The sequence below is a fragment of the Palaemon carinicauda genome, chromosome 14 (assembly GCF_036898095.1).
Source record: "Palaemon carinicauda isolate YSFRI2023 chromosome 14, ASM3689809v2, whole genome shotgun sequence".
Taxonomy (NCBI): domain Eukaryota; kingdom Metazoa; phylum Arthropoda; class Malacostraca; order Decapoda; family Palaemonidae; genus Palaemon; species Palaemon carinicauda.
This window is the reverse complement of record NC_090738.1, coordinates 134,769,916-134,772,480: the sequence shown is the minus strand read 5'-3', so window position 1 is coordinate 134,772,480 and position 2,565 is coordinate 134,769,916. Positions and strand designations below refer to the sequence as shown.

At 29.2% G+C, this 2,565-nt stretch overlaps 1 long non-coding RNA gene across 1 annotated transcript in view; it reads left to right on the top strand.

Moving 5' to 3' along the window:
• The first annotated feature begins 305 nt into the window (after window positions 1-305).
• The window catches only part of LOC137653367 (uncharacterized), a 2,379-nt gene continuing 119 nt past the window's right edge, over window positions 306-2,565 (top strand). The window contains exons 1-3 of the long non-coding RNA XR_011046462.1: window positions 306-395; window positions 1,308-1,466; window positions 2,533-2,565. The exon at window positions 2,533-2,565 is cut by the window's right edge and continues 119 nt beyond it. This is a non-coding gene — a long non-coding RNA (uncharacterized lncRNA). The remainder of the gene's footprint in view (window positions 396-1,307; window positions 1,467-2,532) is intronic.

The following is a 2,565-nucleotide window of genomic DNA, read 5'->3' as shown; positions in this document are numbered from 1 at the left end:
ATAGTCTTAGCTAACAACCACAATAATAATAATAATAATAATAATAATAATAATAATAATAATAATAATAATAATAATAATAATAATAATAATAATGATAAAATGAAAAATCCCATCCACAAGAATAGTCTTGGCTAGATACAAGAGGTATATCTAGACAGGAAAACTATCTTAAATTTTAATTTATTTCTTATTATTGTTATGAGGAATTGGCCCTTCGGTCATTAAGCTTAGCTTCACCGCTATTGGCTTAGCCATCCCTGACTAAACGCGATGGAAGATAACGAGGGAAGAAGAGTTAGATTTTGTCTTCTGTGCTAATGTATTTTAGCAACTGGAGTGACGGGAGTCGCGAATTTTAACTTAAAGCTTCGCAGAAGACCTCGATATTCAAGGTATGTTATTTTTTATTACTTTCGAATTTCGTATTCCTGATTTGCTTTAATTAATTTGAATCTTAAATTGGAGTGTTGTTACGTAGTTTGATAGTATTAGTGATACTTTGTGAATTATATTTTTCATATTGTAGATTTTTCAATTGATTAATAATTGTTCTCTTGAGAAAATATTAAATCCCCTCTCTAATAATTAGTTTATAAGATTATGAAAACCTTCTATTTGCTTATATAAATTTTGTATAATGATTCAAAATGGAATATTTACAAAGTTCATGGAAACCTTCTATTTGCTTATGTAAATGTTGTTTAGTGACTCAAAATGGAAAATTGACAAACTTTTTTTATATAATGATTCAAAATGGAAAATTGACAAACTTTTTTTTATATATAATAATTCAAATGGAAAATTGACAAACTTTTTATATATAATGATTCAAATGAAAATTGACAAAGTTTTTTATATATAATGATTCAAAATGGAAAATTGATTAACTTTTTTTTTGCTTTTCATGACGACGTAAACAGTAATTTTATTGTAACATGAACGAGTATTAGGCGAAATTCATTTGATATCTTTTAACAATTAGTAAATTTTTAATTTTAAAACTTTATGTTAAAAGTAATCTTATTTCTAACAAGAAACGAAATTTGATTCAATAAATTCATGTAAGTTTATCTACTGCTTCTACTTAAAAAATTAGTAAACTGTTTGCTTCTCATGACTTTGTCAATTTTTATTTTATTTCAAACAATAATGGTGATAAACTTCATTGATTTAAAACATATCTCTTGCTGATTTTCGACCTACAAAGTTAGTAGAAACTTTATACTTTTCATGACAACGTAAATGGAATTTTTATTTAATTCCTTTGATATCTATGAAATAATGGATCTTATTAATTTTCATAGATGCCCACCCCACGAAGATGGACTGCTGAAGAGGATCCAGATTTCCAGTTTCCGCATGGAATACTCCTGGACTTCATCCTTATGACTCAAGTTTTATTCTTCTTTATTCTCTTTGTTGATGAAGTTCTGTTTTTCGTTCGTTTCTGGAGACCACACCAGGTATGGAAAAAGGGAAAGATTGAATGGGAAAGGGAAAGATTGAATGGGAAAGGGAAAGATTGAATGGGAAAGGGAAAGATTGAATGGGAAAGGGAAAGATTGAATGGGAAAGGGAAAGATTGAATGGGAAAGGGAAAGATTGAATGGGAAAGGGAAAGATTGAATGGGAAAGGGAAAGATTGAATGGGAAAGGGAAAGATTGAATGGAATAGGGGAAAGATTGAATGGGAAAGGGAAAGATTGAATGGAATAGGGGAAAGATTGAATGGAATAGGGGAAAGATTGCATGGAATAGGGGAAAGATTGCATGGAATAGGGGAAAGATTGCATGGAATAGGGGAAAGATTGCATGGAATAGGGGAAAGATTGCATGGAATAGGGGAAAGATTGCATGGGAAAAGGGAAAGATTGCATGGGAAAAGGGAAAGATTGCATGGGAAAAGGGGGAAGATTGAATGGAAAATGGAGAATTCAATGTAAGGTTTGAAAATATGGTTAAAGAGGGGGCCAATTTCACATTAGACTTTTTGTTTTAAATTATAATTCTAAATGGTTTTATCACCATTTTTGTGATCTTGGGGGATTTAATAACACTAAAAAGTTGAAATATTTTGATGTTCATGGAAGTTCTTATAATGATAAGGCTTAAGGATTCCTTCAGTTTTCAATGACAGTTTGAAAATGTTCTAACCTTGTTAGCTAATGGAGAGTTAGCTAATGGAGAGTTAGCTAATGTGAAACTAATATTCTTTATATTGGTTTATTCAGTTGCTGAATTACTAAATTTGTATTGGTTTTATAATTTTATTTTTCTTCATTTAAATTAAGTTTTATTTTTTTTTTTATTTTTTTTTTTAGTGTCTACATTTAATATATTTTTTTTAAGTTGTTGTTATTTTTTAAATTTATTTATTTTGGCGTCTGAGTTTTTTTTTTTTCAGTAGTTAAATATTCGTAATCTAAAATGAAAGTTTAACACTTAATTTGTTCAGATGCTTCAGCGTTGGAACGCCAGAAAACTTAAGAGATGAATGTGTTGTTGATATATCAGATTTGTCCATTTCAGGCTATCTTTCGAAGATTAAACAGACTAGGCGGT